This window comes from Amblyomma maculatum, chromosome 1 (assembly GCF_055883805.1).
Source record: "Amblyomma maculatum isolate TAMU_Amacu chromosome 1, ASM5588380v1, whole genome shotgun sequence".
In the NCBI taxonomy this organism is placed as follows: Eukaryota; Metazoa; Arthropoda; class Arachnida; order Ixodida; family Ixodidae; genus Amblyomma; species Amblyomma maculatum.
In genome coordinates this window covers 487,597,241-487,613,951 of record NC_139344.1, presented here as the reverse complement: position 1 = coordinate 487,613,951, position 16,711 = coordinate 487,597,241, and positions in this window count along the sequence as shown.

Sequence of the window (16,711 nt, the reverse complement as noted above, 5' to 3'; positions counted from 1 at the left end):
TGACCCCTATTTGCACATGATGCCTAAAAGTGCCTGTAAGGCATTGTGTGTATTAACTTGTTGCAATTCGTTTTAGCCGCTATGTGCAATCTTGAATCGCAGTCCTGAGCCTAACCCGCGCAAACTTGAGTGACACCTATTTGCACATCATGCCTAAAAGTGCCTGTAAGGCGTTGTGTGTATTAACTTGTTGCGATTCTTTAGCCGCTATGTGCAAACTTGAATCGCATTTCTGAGCCTAACGCGCGCAAGCTTGAGTGACCCCTATTTGCACATCATGCCTAAAAGTGCCTGTAAGGCGTTGTGTGTATTAACTTGTTGCGATTCGTTTTAGCCGCTATGTGCAACCTTGAATCGCAGTTCTGAGCCTAACCCGCGCTAGCTTGAGTGACCCCTATTTGCACATCATGCCAAAAAGTGCCTGTAAGGCGTTGTGTGTATTAACTTGTTGCGATTCTTTAGCCTCTGTGTGCAAACTTGAATCGCATTTCTGAGCCTAACGCGCGCAAGCTTGAGTGACCCCTATTTGCACTACATGCCTAAAAGTGCCTGTGGCATTGTGTGTATTATCTTGTTGCGATTCGTTTTAGCCGCTTTGTGCAAACTTGAATCGCAGTTCTGAGCCTAACCCGCGCAAGCTTGAGTGACACCTATTTGCACATCATGCCTAAAAGTGCCTGTAAGGCTTTGTGTGCATTGTTGTGAGCCTAACCCGCGCAAGCTTGAGTGACCCCTATTTGCACATCATGCCTAAAAGTGCCTGTAAGGCATTGTGTGTATTAACTTGTGCGATTCGTTTTAGCCGCTATGTGGAATCTTGAATCGCAGTTCTGAGCCTAACCCGCGCAAGCTTGAGTGACACCTATTTGCACATCATGCCTAAAAGTGCCTGTAAGGCGTTGTGTGTATTAACTTGTTGCGATTCGTTTTAGCAGCTATGTGCAAATTTTTTCGTTCTGAGCCTAACCCGGGCAAGCTTGAGTGACACCTATTTGCGTATCATGCCTAAAAGTGACTGTAAGGCGTTGTGTGTATTAACTTGTTGCGATTCTTTAGCCGCTACGTGCAAACTTGAATCGCATTTCTGAGCCTAACGCGCGCAAGCTTGAGTGACCCCTATTTGCACATCATGCCTAAAAGTGCCTGTAAGGCGTTGCGTGTATTAACTTGTTGCGATTCGTTTTAGCCGCTACGTGCAAACTTGAATCGCATTTCTGAGCCTAACGCGCGCAAGCTTGAGTGACACCGATTTGCACATCATGCCTAAAAGTGCCTGTAAGGCGTTGTGTGTATTAACTTCTTGCGATTCGTTTTAGCCGCTATGTGCAAACTTGAATTGCAGTTCTGAGCCTAACTCGCGCAAGCTTGAGTGACATCATGCCTAAAAGTGCCTGTAAGGCGTTGTGTGTATTAACTTGTTGCGATTCGTTTTAGCCGCTATGTGCAAATTTTTTCGTTCTGAGCCTAACCCGGGCAAGATTGAGTGACACCTATTTGCACATCACTCCTAAAAGTGCCTGTAAGGCTTTGTGTGTATTGTTGTGAGCCTAACCCGCGCAAGCTTGAGTGACCCCTATTTGCACATGATGCCTAAAAGTGCCTGTAAGGCATTGTGTGTATTAACTTGTTGCAATTTGTTTTAGCCGCTATGTGCAATCTTGAATCGCAGTCCTGAGCCTAACCCGCACAAACTTGAGTGACACCTATTTGCACATCATGCCTAAAAGTGCCTGTAAGGTGTTGTGTGTATTAACTTGTTGCGATTCTTTAGCCGCTATGTGCAAGCTTGAATCGGATTTCTGAGCCTAACGCGCGCAAGCTTGAGTGACCCCTATTTGCACATCATGCCTAAAAGTGCCTGCAAGTCGTTGTGTGTATTAACTTGTTGCGATTCGTTTTAGCCGCTATGTGCAAACTTGAATCGCAGTTCTGAGCCTAACCCGCGCAAGCTTGAGTGACACCTATTTGCACATCATGCCTAAAAGTGCCTGTAAGGCGTTGTGTGTATTAACTTGTTGCGATTCTTTAGCCGCTATGTGCAAACTTGAATCGCATTTCTGAGCCTAACGCGCGCAAGCTTGAGTGACCCCTATTTGCACATCATGCCTAAAAGTGCCTGTAAGGCGTTGTGTGTATTAACTTGTTGCGATTCGTTTAGCCGCTATGTGCAACCTTGAATCGCAGTTCTGAGCCTAACCCGCGCTAGCTTGAGTGACCCCTATTTGCACATCATGCCAAAAAGTGCCTGTAAGGCGTTGTGTGTATTAACTTGTTGCGATTCTTTAGCCGCTGTGTGCAAACTTGAATCGCATTTCTGAGCCTAACGCGCGCAAGCTTGAGTGACCCCTATTTGCACTACATGCCTAAAAGTGCCTGTAAGGCATTGTGTGTATTAACTTGTTGCGATTCGTTTTAGCCGCTTTGTGCAAACTTGAATCGCAGTTCTGAGCCTAACCCGCGCAAGCTTGAGTGACACCTATTTGCACATCATGCCTAAAAGTGCCTGTAAGGCTTTGTGTGCATTGTTGTGAGCCTAACCCGCGCAAGCTTGAGTGACCCCTATTTGCACATCATGCCTAAAAGTGCCTGTAAGGCGTTGTGTGTATTAACTTGTGCGATTCGTTTTAGCAGCTATGTGCAAATTTTTTCGTTCTGAGCCTAACCCGGGCAAGCTTGAGTGACACCTATTTGCGTATCATGCCTAAAAGTGACTGTAAGGCGTTGTGTGTATTAACTTGTTGCGATTCTTTAGCCGCTACGTGCAAACTTGAATCGCATTTCTGAGCCTAACGCGCGCAAGCTTGAGTGACCCCTATTTGCACATCATGCCTAAAAGTGCCTGTAAGGCGTTGCGTGTATTAACTTGTTGCGATTCCTTTTAGCCGCTATGTGCAAACTTGAATCGCAGTTCTGAGCCTAACCCGCGCAAGCTTGAGTGACCCCTATTTGCACATCATGCCTAAAAGTGCCTGTAAGGCATTGTGTGTATTAACTTGTTGCGATTCTTTAGCCGCTACGTGCAAACTTGAATCGCATTTCTGAGCCTAACGCGCGCAAGCTTGAGTGACCCCTATTTGCACATCATGCCTAAAAGTGCCTGTAAGGCGTTGCGTGTATTAACTTGTTGCGATTCCTTTTAGCCGCTATGTGCAAACTTGAATCGCAGTTCTGAGCCTAACCCGCGCAAGCTTGAGTGACACCTACTTGCACATCATGCCTAAAAGTGTCTGTAAGGCGTTGTGTGTATTAACTTGTTGCGATTCTTTAGCCGCTATGTGCAAACTTGAATCTCATTTCTGAGCCTACGGTCGCTAGCTTGAGTGACCCCTATTTGCACATCATGCCTAAAAGTGCCTGTAAGGCATTGTGTGTATTAACTTGTTGCAATTCGTTTTAGCCGCTATGTGCAACCTTGAATCGCAGTTCAAAGCCAAACCCGCGCAAGCTTGAGTGACACCTATTTGCACATCATGCCTAAAAGTGCCTGTAAGGCTTTGTGTGTATTGTTGTGAGCCTAACCCGCGCAAGCTTGAGTGACCCCTATTTGCACATCATGCCTAAAAGTGCCTGTAAGGCTTTGTGTGTATTTTTGTGAGCCTAACCCGCGCAAGCTTGAGTGACCCCTATTAGCACATCATGCCTAAAAGTGCCTGTAAGGCGTTGTGTGTATTAACTTGTTGCGATTCTTTAGCTGCTACGTGCAAACTTGAATCGCATTTCTGAGCCTAACGCGCGCAAGCTTGAGTGACACCTATTTGCACATCTGCCTAAAAGTGCCTGTAAGGCTTTGTGTGTATTGTTGTGAGCCTAACCCGCGCAAGCTTGAGTGACCAATATTTGCACATCATGCCTAAAAGTGCCTGTAAGGCGTTGTGTGTATTAACTTGTTGCGATTCTTTAGCCGCTACGTGCAAACTTGAATCGCATTTCTGAGCCTAATGCGCGCAAGCTTGAGTGACCCCTATTTGCACATCATGCCTAAAAGTGCCTGTAAGGCGTTGTGTGTATTAACTTGTTGCGATTCGTTTTAGCCGCTATGTGCAAACTTGAATCGCAGTTCTGAGCCTAACCCACGCAAGCTTGAGTGACGCCTATTTGCACATCATGCCTAAAAGTGCCTGTAAGGCTTTGTGTGTATTGTTGTGAGCCTAACCCGCGCAAGCTTGAGTGACCCCTATTTGCACATCATGCCTAAAAGTGCCTGTAAGGCTTTGTGTGTATTTTTGTGAGCCTAACCCGCACTAGCTTGAGTGACCCCTATTAGCACATCATGACTAAAAGTGCCTGTAAGGCGTTGTGTGTATTAACGTGTTGCGATTCGTCTTAGCCGCTATGTGCAAGCGTGAATCGCAGTTCTGAGCCTAACGCACGCAAGCTTGAGTGACACCTATTTGCACATTATGCCTGAAAGTGCCTGTAAGGCGTTGTGTGTATTAACTTGTTGCGATTCGTTTTAGCCGCTACGTGCAAACTTGAATCGCATTTCTGAGCTTAACGCGCGCAAGCTTGAGTGACACCGATTTGCACATCATGCCTAAAAGTGCCTGTAAGGCGTTGTGTGTATTAACTTGTGTCGATTCGTTTTAGCCGCTATGTGCAAACTTGAATTGCAGTTCTGAGTCTAACCCGCCAAAGCTTGAGTGACATCATGCCTAAAAGTGCCTGTAAGGCGTTGTGTGTATTAACTTGTTGCGATTCGTTTTAGCCGCTATGTGCAAATTTTTTCGTTCTGAGCCTAACCCGGGCAAGATTGAGTGACACCTATTTGCACATCACTCCTAAAAGTGCCTGTAAGGCTTTGTGTGTATTGTTGTGAGCCTAATCCGCGCAAGCTTGAGTGACCCCTATTTGCACATAATGCCTAAAAGTGCCTGTAAGGCATTGTGTGTATTAACTTGTTGCAATTCGTTTTAGCCGCTATGTGCAATCTTGAATCGCAGTCCTGAGCCTAACCCGCGCAAACTTGAGTGACACCTATTTGCACATCATGCCTAAAAGTGCCTGTAAGGTGTTGTGTGTATTAACTTGTTGCGATTCTTTAGCCGCTATGTGCAAACTTGAATCGCATTTCTGAGCCTAACGCGCGCAAGCTTGAGTGACCCCTATTTGCACATCATGCCTAAAAGTGCCTGCAAGTCGTTGTGTGTATTAACTTGTTGCGATTCGTTTTAGCCGCTATGTGCAAACTTGAATCGCAGTTCTGAGCCTAACCCGCGCAAGCTTGAGTGACACCTATTTGCACATCATGCCTAAAAGTGCCTGTAAGGCGTTGTGTGTATTAACTTGTTGCGATTCTTTAGCCGCTATGTGCAAACTTGAATCGCATTTCTGAGTCTAACGCGCGCAAGCTTGATTGACATCTGTCTGCACAAAATGCCTAAAAGTGCCTCTAAGTCGTTGTGTGTATTAACTTGTTGCGATTCGTTTTAGCCGCTATGTGCAAACTTGAATCGCAGTTCTGAGCCTAACCCGCGCGAGCTTGAGTGACACCTATTTGCACATCATGCCTAAAAGTGCCTGTAAGGCGTTGTGTGTATTAACTTGTTGTGATTCTTTAGCCGCTGTGTGCAAACTTGAATCGCATTTCTGAGCCTAACGCGCGCAAGCTTGAGTGACCCCTATTTGCACTACATGCCTAAAAGTGCCTTTAAGGCGTTGTGTGTATTAACTTGTTGCGATTCGTTTTAGCCGCTTTGTGCAAACTTGAATCGCAGTTCTGAGCCTAACCCGCGCAAGCTTGAGTGACACCTATTTGCACATCATGCCTAAAATTGCCTGTAAGGCTTTGTGTGTATTGTTGTGAGCCTGACCCGCGCAAGCTTGAGTGAACCCTATTTGCACATCATGCCTAAAAGTGCCTGTAAGGCGTTGTGTGTATTAACTTGTTGCGATTCGTTTTAGCAGCTATGTGCAAATTTTTTCGTTCTGAGCCTAACCCGGGCAAGCTTGAGTGACACCTATTTGCGTATCATGCCTAAAAGTGACTGTAAGGCGTTGTGTGTATTAACTTGTTGCGATTCTTTAGCCGCTACGTGCAAACTTGAATCGCATTTCTGAGCCTAACGCGCGCAAGCTTGAGTGACCCCTATTTGCACATCATGCCTAAAAGTGCCTGTAAGGCGTTGCATGTATTAACTTGTTGCGATTCCTTTTAGCCGCTATGTGCAAACTTGAATCGCAGTTCTGAGCCTAACCCGCGCAAGCTTGAGTGACCCCTATTTGCACATCATGCCTAAAAGTGCCTGTAAGGCATTGTGTGTATTAACTTGTTGCGATTCTTTAGCCGCTACGTGCAAACTTGAATCGCATTTCTGAGCCTAACACGCGCAAGCTTGAGTGACCCCTATTTGCACATCATGCCTAAAAGTGCCTGTAAGGTGTTGCGTGTATTAACTTGTTGCGATTCCTTTTAGCCGCTACGTGCAAACTTGAATCGCAGTTCTGAGCCTAACCCGCGCAAGCTTGAGTGACACCTATTTGCACATCATGCCTAAAAGTGTCTGTAAGGCGTTGTGTGTATTAACTTGTTGCGATTCTTTAGCCGCTATGTGCAAACTTGAATCTCATTTCTGAGCCTACGGTCGCTAGCTTGAGTGACCCCTATTTGCACATCATGCCTAAAATTGCCTGTAAGGCATTGTGTGTATTAACTTGTTGCAATTCGTTTTAGCCGCTATGTGCAACCTTGAATCGCAGTTCAAAGCCAAACCCGCGCAAGCTTGAGTGACACCTATTTGCACATCATGCCTAAAAGTGCCTGTAAGGCTTTGTGTGTATTGTTGTGAGCCTAACCCGCGCAAGCTTGAGTGACCCCTATTTGCACATCATGCCTAAAAGTGCCTGTAAGCCTTTGTGTGTATTTTTGTGAGCCTAACCCGCGCAAGCTTGAGTGACCCCTATTAGCACATCATGCCTAAAAGTGCCTGTAAGGCGTTGTGTGTATTAACTTGTTGCGATTCTTTAGCCGCTACGTGCAAACTTGAATCGCATTTCTGAGCCTAACGCGCGCAAGCTTGAGTGACGCCTATTTGCACATCTGCCTAAAAGTGCCTGTAAGGCTTTGTGTGTATTGTTGTGAGCCTAACCCGCGCAAGCTTGAGTGACCAATATTTGCACATCATGCCTAAAAGTGCCTGTAAGGCGTTGTGTGTATTAACTTGTTGCGATTCTTTAGCCGCTACGTGCAAACTTGAATCGCATTTCTGAGCCTAACGCGCGCAAGCTTGAGTGACCCCTATTTGCACATCATGCCTAAAAGTGCCTGTAGGGCGTTGTGTGTATTAACTTGTTGCGATTCCTTTTAGCCACTATGTGCAAACTTGAATCGCAGTTCTGAGCCTAACCCGCACAAGCTTGAGTGACACCTATTTGCACATCATGCCTAAAAGTGCCTGTAAGGCGTTGTGTGTATTAACTTGTTGCCATTCTTTAGCCGCTATGTGCAAACTTGAATCGCATTTCCGAGCCTAACGCGCGCAAGCTTGAGTGACCCCTATTTGCACATCATGCCTAAAAGTGCCTGTAAGGCGTTGTGTGTATTAACTTGTTGCGATTCGTTTTAGCCGCTATGTGCAAACTTGAATCGCAGTTCTGAGCCTAACCCACGCAAGCTTGAGTGACGCCTATTTGCACACCATGCCTAAAAGTGCCTGTAAGGCTTTGTGTGTATTGTTGTGAGCCTAACCCGCGCAAGCTTGAGTGACCCCTATTTGCACATCATGCCTAAAAGTGCCTGTAAGGCTTTGTGTGTATTTTTGTGAGCCTAACCCGCGCTAGCTTGAGTGACCCCTATTAGCACATCATGACTAAAAGTGCCTGTAAGGCGTTGTGTTTATTAGCGTGTTGCGATTCGTCTTAGCCGCTATGTGCAAACGTGAATCGCAGTTCTGAGCCTAACGCACGCAAGCTTGAGTGACACCTATTTGCACATTATGCCTGAAAGTGCCTGTAAGGCGTTGTGTGTATTAACTTGTTGCGATTCGTTTTAGCCGCTACGTGCAAACTTGAATCGCATTTCTGAGCCTAACGCGTGCAAGCTTGAGTGACACCGATTTGCACATCATGCCTAAAAGTGCCTGTAAGGCGTTGTGTGTATTAACTTGTTGCGATTCGTTTTAGCCGCTATGTGCAAACTTGAATTGCAGTTCTGAGCCTAACCCGCGCAAGCTTGAGTGACATCATGCCTAAAAGTGCCTGTAAGGCGTTGTGTGTATTAACTTGCTGCGATTCGTTTTAGCCGCTATGTGCAAATTTTTTCGTTCTGAGCCTAACCCGGGCAAGATTGAGTGACACCTATTTGCACATCACTCCTAAAAGTGCCTGTAAGGCTTTGTGTGTATTGTTGTGAGCCTAACCCGCGCAAGCTTGAGTGACCCCTATTTGCACATGATGCCTAAAAGTGCCTGTAAGGCATTGTGAGTATTAACTTGTTGCAATTCATTTTAGCCGCTATGTGCAATCTTGAATTGCAGTCCTGAGCCTAACCCGCGCAAACTTGAGTGACACCTATTTGCACATCATGCCTAAAAGTGCCTGTAAGGTGTTGTGTGTATTAACTTGTTGCGATTCTTTAGCCGCTATGTGCAAGCTTGAATCGCATTTCTGAGCCTAACGCGCGCAAGCTTGAGTGACCCCTATTTGCACATCATGCCTAAAAGTGCCTGCAAGTCGTTGTGTGTATTAACTTGTTGCGATTCGTTTTAGCCGCTATGTGCAAACTTGAATCGCAGTTCTGAGCCTAACCCGCGCAAGCTTGAGTGACACCTATTTGCACATCATGCCTAAAAGTGCCTGTAAGGCGTTGTGTGTATTAACTTGTTGCGATTCTTTAGCCGCTATGTGCAAACTTGAATCGCATTTCTGAGCCTAATGCGGGCAAGCTTGAGTGACCCCTATTTGCACATCATGCCTAAAAGTGCCTGTAAGGCGTTGTGTGTATTAACTTGTTGCGATTCGTTTTAGCCGCTATGTGCAACCTTGAATCGCAGTTCTGAGCCTAACCCGCGCAAGCTTGAGTGACCCCTATTTGCACATCATGCCTAAAAGTGCCTGTAAGGTGTTGTGTGTATTAACTTGTTGCGATCCTTTAGCCGCTGTGTGCAAACTTGAATCGCATTTCTGAGCCTAACGCGCGCAAGCTTGAGTGACCCCTATTTGCACTACATGCCTAAAAGTGCCTGTAAGGCGTTGTGTGTATTAACTTGTTGCGATTCGTTTTAGCCGCTTTGTGCAAACTTGAATCGCAGTTCTGAGCCTAACCCGCGCAAGCTTGAGTGACACCTATTTGCACATCATGCCTAAAAGTGCCTGTAAGGCTTTGTGTGCATTGTTGTGAGCCTAACGCGCGCAAGCTTGAGTGACCCCTATTTGCACATCATGCCTAAAAGTGCCTGTAAGGCGTTGTGTGTATTAACTTGTTGCGATTCGTTTTAGCCGCTATGTGCAACCTTGAATCGCAGTTCTGAGCCTAACCCGCGCAAGCTTGAGTGACCCCTATTTGCACATCATGCCTAAAAGTGCCTGTAAGGCGTTGTGTGTATTAACTTGTTGCGATTCTTTAGCCGCTGTGTGCAAACTTGAATCGCATTTCTGAGCCTAACGCGCGCAAGCTTGAGTGACCCCTATTTGCACTACATGCCTAAAAGTGCCTGTAAGGCGTTGTGTGTATTAACTTGTTGCGATTCGTTTTAGCCGCTTTGTGCAAACTTGAATCGCAGTTCTGAGCCTAACCCGCGCAAGCTTGAGTGACACCTATTTGCACATCATGCCTAAAAGTGCCTGTAAGGCTTTGTGTGCATTGTTGTGAGCCTAACCCGCGCAAGCTTGAGTGACCCCTATTTGCACATCATGCCTAAAAGTGCCTGTAAGGCGTTGTGTGTATTAACTTGTGCGATTCGTTTTAGCCGCTATGTGGAATCTTGAATCGCAGTTCTGAGCCTAACCCGCGCAAGCTTGAGTGAAACCTATTTGCACATCATGCCTAAAAGTGCCTGTAAGGCGTTGTGTGTATTAACTTGTTGCGATTCGTTTTAGCAGCTATGTGCAAATTTTTTCTTTCTGGGCCTAACCCGGGCAAGCTTGAGTGACACCTATTTGCGTATCATGCCTAAAAGTGACTGTAAGGCGTTGTGTGTATTAACTTGTTGCGATTCTTTAGCCGCTACGTGCAAACTTGAATCGCATTTCTGAGCCTAACGCGCGCAAGCTTGAGTGACCCCTATTTGCACATCATGCCTAAAAGTGCCTGTAAGGCGTTGCGTGTATTAACTTGTTGCGATTCCTTTTAGCCGCTATGTGCAAACTTGAATCGCAGTTCTGAGCCTAACCCGCGCAAGCTTGAGTGACCCCTATTTGCACATCATGCCTAAAAGTGCCTGTAAGGCATTGTGTGTATTAACTTGTTGCGATTCTTTAGCCGCTACGTGCAAACTTGAATCGCATTTCTGAGCCTAACGCGCGCAAGCTTGAGTGACCCCTATTTGCACATCATGCCTAAAAGTGCCTGTAAGGCGTTGCGTGTATTAACTTGTTGCGATTCCTTTTAGCCGCTATGTGCAAACTTGAATCGCAGTTCTGAGCCTAACCCGCGCAAGCTTGAGTGACACCTATTTGCACATCATGCCTAAAAGTGTCTGTAAGGCGTTGTGTGTATTAACTTGTTGCGATTCTTTAGCCACTATGTGCAAACTTGAATCTCATTTCTGAGCCTACGGTCGCTAGCTTGAGTGACCCCTATTTGCACATCATGCCTAAAAGTGCCTGTAAGGCATTGTGTGTATTAACTTGTTGCAATTCGTTTTAGCCGCTATGTGCAACCTTGAATCGCAGTTCAAAGCCAAACCCGCGCAAGCTTGAGTGACACCTATTTGCACATCATGCCTAAAAGTGCCTGTAAGGCTTTGTGTGTATTGTTGTGAGCCTAACCCGCACAAGCTTGAGTGACCCCTATTTGCACATCATGCCTAAAAGTGCCTGTAAGGCTTTGTGTGTATTTTTGTGAGCCTAACCCGCGCAAGCTTGAGTGACCCCTATTAGCACATCATGCCTAAAAGTGCCTGTAAGGCGTTGTGTGTATTAACTTGTTGCGATTCTTTAGCCGCTACGTGCAAACTTGAATCGCATTTCTGAGCCTAACGCGCGCAAGCTTGAGTGACGCCTATTTGCACATCTGCCTAAAAGTGCCTGTAAGGCTTTGTGTGTATTGTTGTGAGCCTAACCCGCGCAAGCTTGAGTGACACCTATTTGCACATCATGCCTAAAAGTGTCTGTAAGGCGTTGTGTGTATTAACTTGTTGCGATTCTTTAGCCGCTATGTGCAAACTTGAATCTCATTTCTGAGCCTACGGTCGCTAGCTTGAGTGACCCCTATTTGCACATCATGCCTAAAAGTGCCTGTAAGGCATTGTGTGTATTAACTTGTTGCAATTCGTTTTAGCCGCTATGTGCAACCTTGAATCGCAGTTCAAAGCCAAACCCGCGCAAGCTTGAGTGACACCTATTTGCACATCATGCCTAAAAGTGCCTGTAAGGCTTTGTGTGTATTGTTGTGAGCCTAACCCGCACAAGCTTGAGTGACCCCTATTTGCACATCATGCCTAAAAGTGCCTGTAAGGCTTTGTGTGTATTTTTGTGAGCCTAACCCGCGCAAGCTTGAGTGACCCCTATTAGCACATCATGCCTAAAAGTGCCTGTAAGGCGTTGTGTGTATTAACTTGTTGCGATTCTTTAGCCGCTACGTGCAAACTTGAATCGCAGTTCTGAGCCTAACCCACGCAAGCTTGAGTGACGCCTATTTGCACATCATGCCTAAAAGTGCCTGTAAGGCTTTGTGTGTATTGTTGTGAGCCTAACCCGCGCAAGCTTGAGTGACCCCTATTTGCACATCATGCCTAAAAGTGCCTGTAAGGCTTTGTGTGTATTTTTGTGAGCCTAACCCGCACTAGCTTGAGTGACCCCTATTAGCACATCATGACTAAAAGTGCCTGTAAGGCGTTGTGTGTATTAACGTGTTGCGATTCGTCTTAGCCGCTATGTGCAAGCGTGAATCGCAGTTCTGAGCCTAACGCACGCAAGCTTGAGTGACACCTATTTGCACATTATGCCTAAAATTGCCTGTAAGGCTTTGTGTGTATTGTTGTGAGCCTGACCCGCGCAAGCTTGAGTGAACCCTATTTGCACATCATGCCTAAAAGTGCCTGTAAGGCATTGTGTGTATTAACTTGTGCGATTCGTTTTAGCCGCTATGTGGAATCTTGAATCGCAGTTCTGAGCCTAACCCGCGCAAGCTTGAGTGACACCTATTTGCACATCATGCCTAAAAGTGCCTGTAAGGCGTTGTGTGTATTAACTTGTTGCGATTCGTTTTAGCAGCTATGTGCAAATTTTTTCGTTCTGAGCCTAACCCGGGCAAGCTTGAGTGACACCTATTTGCGTATCATGCCTAAAAGTGACTGTAAGGCGTTGTGTGTATTAACTTGTTGCGATTCTTTAGCCGCTACGTGCAAACTTGAATCGCATTTCTGAGCCTAACGCGCGCAAGCTTGAGTGACCCCTATTTGCACATCATGCCTAAAAGTGCCTGTAAGGCGTTGCATGTATTAACTTGTTGCGATTCCTTTTAGCCGCTATGTGCAAACTTGAATCGCAGTTCTGAGCCTAACCCGCGCAAGCTTGAGTGACCCCTATTTGCACATCATGCCTAAAAGTGCCTGTAAGGCATTGTGTGTATTAACTTGTTGCGATTCTTTAGCCGCTACGTGCAAACTTGAATCGCATTTCTGAGCCTAACACGCGCAAGCTTGAGTGACCCCTATTTGCACATCATGCCTAAAAGTGCCTGTAAGGTGTTGCGTGTATTAACTTGTTGCGATTCCTTTTAGCCGCTACGTGCAAACTTGAATCGCAGTTCTGAGCCTAACCCGCGCAAGCTTGAGTGACACCTATTTGCACATCATGCCTAAAAGTGTCTGTAAGGCGTTGTGTGTATTAACTTGTTGCGATTCTTTAGCCGCTATGTGCAAACTTGAATCTCATTTCTGAGCCTACGGTCGCTAGCTTGAGTGACCCCTATTTGCACATCATGCCTAAAATTGCCTGTAAGGCATTGTGTGTATTAACTTGTTGCAATTCGTTTTAGCCGCTATGTGCAACCTTGAATCGCAGTTCAAAGCCAAACCCGCGCAAGCTTGAGTGACACCTATTTGCACATCATGCCTAAAAGTGCCTGTAAGGCTTTGTGTGTATTGTTGTGAGCCTAACCCGCGCAAGCTTGAGTGACCCCTATTTGCACATCATGCCTAAAAGTGCCTGTAAGCCTTTGTGTGTATTTTTGTGAGCCTAACCCGCGCAAGCTTGAGTGACCCCTATTAGCACATCATGCCTAAAAGTGCCTGTAAGGCGTTGTGTGTATTAACTTGTTGCGATTCTTTAGCCGCTACGTGCAAACTTGAATCGCATTTCTGAGCCTAACGCGCGCAAGCTTGAGTGACGCCTATTTGCACATCTGCCTAAAAGTGCCTGTAAGGCTTTGTGTGTATTGTTGTGAGCCTAACCCGCGCAAGCTTGAGTGACCAATATTTGCACATCATGCCTAAAAGTGCCTGTAAGGCGTTGTGTGTATTAACTTGTTGCGATTCTTTAGCCGCTACGTGCAAACTTGAATCGCATTTCTGAGCCTAACGCGCGCAAGCTTGAGTGACCCCTATTTGCACATCATGCCTAAAAGTGCCTGTAAGGCGTTGTGTGTATTAACTTGTTGCGATTCCTTTTAGCCACTATGTGCAAACTTGAATCGCAGTTCTGAGCCTAACCCGCACAAGCTTGAGTGACACCTATTTGCACATCATGCCTAAAAGTGCCTGTAAGGCGTTGTGTGTATTAACTTGTTGCCATTCTTTAGCCGCTATGTGCAAACTTGAATCGCATTTCCGAGCCTAACGCGCGCAAGCTTGAGTGACCCCTATTTGCACATCATGCCTAAAAGTGCCTGTAAGGCGTTGTGTGTATTAACTTGTTGCGATTCGTTTTAGCCGCTATGTGCAAACTTGAATCGCAGTTCTGAGCCTAACCCACGCAAGCTTGAGTGACGCCTATTTGCACACCATGCCTAAAAGTGCCTGTAAGGCTTTGTGTGTATTGTTGTGAGCCTAACCCGCGCAAGCTTGAGTGACCCCTATTTGCACATCATGCCTAAAAGTGCCTGTAAGGCTTTGTGTGTATTTTTGTGAGCCTAACCCGCGCTAGCTTGAGTGACCCCTATTAGCACATCATGACTAAAAGTGCCTGTAAGGCGTTGTGTTTATTAGCGTGTTGCGATTCGTCTTAGCCGCTATGTGCAAACGTGAATCGCAGTTCTGAGCCTAACGCACGCAAGCTTGAGTGACACCTATTTGCACATTATGCCTGAAAGTGCCTGTAAGGCGTTGTGTGTATTAACTTGTTGCGATTCGTTTTAGCCGCTACGTGCAAACTTGAATCGCATTTCTGAGCCTAACGCGTGCAAGCTTGAGTGACACCGATTTGCACATCATGCCTAAAAGTGCCTGTAAGGCGTTGTGTGTATTAACTTGTTGCGATTCGTTTTAGCCGCTATGTGCAAACTTGAATTGCAGTTCTGAGCCTAACCCGCGCAAGCTTGAGTGACATCATGCCTAAAAGTGCCTGTAAGGCGTTGTGTGTATTAACTTGCTGCGATTCGTTTTAGCCGCTATGTGCAAATTTTTTCGTTCTGAGCCTAACCCGGGCAAGATTGAGTGACACCTATTTGCACATCACTCCTAAAAGTGCCTGTAAGGCTTTGTGTGTATTGTTGTGAGCCTAACCCGCGCAAGCTTGAGTGACCCCTATTTGCACATGATGCCTAAAAGTGCCTGTAAGGCATTGTGAGTATTAACTTGTTGCAATTCATTTTAGCCGCTATGTGCAATCTTGAATTGCAGTCCTGAGCCTAACCCGCGCAAACTTGAGTGACACCTATTTGCACATCATGCCTAAAAGTGCCTGTAAGGTGTTGTGTGTATTAACTTGTTGCGATTCTTTAGCCGCTATGTGCAAGCTTGAATCGCATTTCTGAGCCTAACGCGCGCAAGCTTGAGTGACCCCTATTTGCACATCATGCCTAAAAGTGCCTGCAAGTCGTTGTGTGTATTAACTTGTTGCGATTCGTTTTAGCCGCTATGTGCAAACTTGAATCGCAGTTCTGAGCCTAACCCGCGCAAGCTTGAGTGACACCTATTTGCACATCATGCCTAAAAGTGCCTGTAAGGCGTTGTGTGTATTAACTTGTTGCGATTCTTTAGCCGCTATGTGCAAACTTGAATCGCATTTCTGAGCCTAATGCGGGCAAGCTTGAGTGACCCCTATTTGCACATCATGCCTAAAAGTGCCTGTAAGGCGTTGTGTGTATTAACTTGTTGCGATTCGTTTTAGCCGCTATGTGCAACCTTGAATCGCAGTTCTGAGCCTAACCCGCGCAAGCTTGAGTGACCCCTATTTGCACATCATGCCTAAAAGTGCCTGTAAGGTGTTGTGTGTATTAACTTGTTGCGATCCTTTAGCCGCTGTGTGCAAACTTGAATCGCATTTCTGAGCCTAACGCGCGCAAGCTTGAGTGACCCCTATTTGCACTACATGCCTAAAAGTGCCTGTAAGGCGTTGTGTGTATTAACTTGTTGCGATTCGTTTTAGCCGCTTTGTGCAAACTTGAATCGCAGTTCTGAGCCTAACCCGCGCAAGCTTGAGTGACACCTATTTGCACATCATGCCTAAAAGTGCCTGTAAGGCTTTGTGTGCATTGTTGTGAGCCTAACGCGCGCAAGCTTGAGTGACCCCTATTTGCACATCATGCCTAAAAGTGCCTGTAAGGCGTTGTGTGTATTAACTTGTTGCGATTCGTTTTAGCCGCTATGTGCAACCTTGAATCGCAGTTCTGAGCCTAACCCGCGCAAGCTTGAGTGACCCCTATTTGCACATCATGCCTAAAAGTGCCTGTAAGGCGTTGTGTGTATTAACTTGTTGCGATTCTTTAGCCGCTGTGTGCAAACTTGAATCGCATTTCTGAGCCTAACGCGCGCAAGCTTGAGTGACCCCTATTTGCACTACATGCCTAAAAGTGCCTGTAAGGCGTTGTGTGTATTAACTTGTTGCGATTCGTTTTAGCCGCTTTGTGCAAACTTGAATCGCAGTTCTGAGCCTAACCCGCGCAAGCTTGAGTGACACCTATTTGCACATCATGCCTAAAAGTGCCTGTAAGGCTTTGTGTGCATTGTTGTGAGCCTAACCCGCGCAAGCTTGAGTGACCCCTATTTGCACATCATGCCTAAAAGTGCCTGTAAGGCGTTGTGTGTATTAACTTGTGCGATTCGTTTTAGCCGCTATGTGGAATCTTGAATCGCAGTTCTGAGCCTAACCCGCGCAAGCTTGAGTGAAACCTATTTGCACATCATGCCTAAAAGTGCCTGTAAGGCGTTGTGTGTATTAACTTGTTGCGATTCGTTTTAGCAGCTATGTGCAAATTTTTTCTTTCTGGGCCTAACCCGGGCAAGCTTGAGTGACACCTATTTGCGTATCATGCCTAAAAGTGACTGTAAGGCGTTGTGTGTATTAACTTGTTGCGATTCTTTAGCCGCTACGTGCAAACTTGAATCGCATTTCTGAGCCTAACGCGCGCAAGCTTGAGTGACCCCTATTTGCACATCATGCCTAAAAGTGCCTG